Source organism: Trachypithecus francoisi, unplaced genomic scaffold (genome assembly GCF_009764315.1).
Source record: "Trachypithecus francoisi isolate TF-2019V2 unplaced genomic scaffold, Tfra_2.0 Lachesis_group14, whole genome shotgun sequence".
Taxonomy (NCBI): Eukaryota; Metazoa; Chordata; class Mammalia; order Primates; family Cercopithecidae; genus Trachypithecus; species Trachypithecus francoisi.
In genome coordinates, this window is record NW_022681459.1 from 14,376,424 (window position 1) to 14,377,044 (window position 621).

Below are 621 nucleotides of genomic sequence, written 5' to 3' on the forward strand. Positions count from 1 at the left end.
TGATCCTCCCATTCAATACAACCTCCTGAGACATGAAACTCCAATGAACTTTGTTTGAATTATTTTAGGGCCGTTATCTTACACAATCGTGTATCCTAGTGTTTAACACACTTGTGTTATTAAACATAGATAGAGGGTTTCTCCTAGTACCCCTCGCAATATTTAGCCAAATTTCTCAAAAATCATATGAGCTCAAGAAATGTTGTAGGAGCCCGGATAGCTCAGTCGGTAGAGCATCAGAGTTTTAATCTGAGGGCCCAGGGTTCAAGTCCCTGTTGAGGCGTCGTGTTTTGGCCGGGCGCAGTGGCTCAAGCCTGTAATCCCAGCACTTTGGGAGGCCGAGACGGGTGGATCACAAGGTCAGGAGATCGAGACCATCCTGGCTAACACGGTGAAACCCTGTCTCTACTAAAAATACAAAAAAAAAAAAAAAAAAAAACTAGCCGGGCGAGGTGGCAGGCACCTGTAGTCCCAGCTGCTCGGGAGGCTGAGGCAGGAGAATGGCGTGAACCCGGGAGGCGGAGATTGCAGTGAGCTGAGATCCAGCCACTACACTCCAGCCTGGGCGACACAGCGAGACTCCATCTCAAAAAAAAAAAAGTCTGTTAAGCTGGAAGTTTG

General features: G+C 47.7%; 1 non-coding gene across 1 annotated transcript; it reads left to right on the forward strand.

Annotated features, from left to right (window-relative positions):
- Positions 1-210: 210 nt before the first annotated feature.
- Positions 211-283, forward strand: TRNAK-UUU. Its single transcript has one exon. It is a non-coding gene; the product is annotated as a tRNA-Lys (tRNA).
- Positions 284-621: the final 338 nt, after the last annotated feature.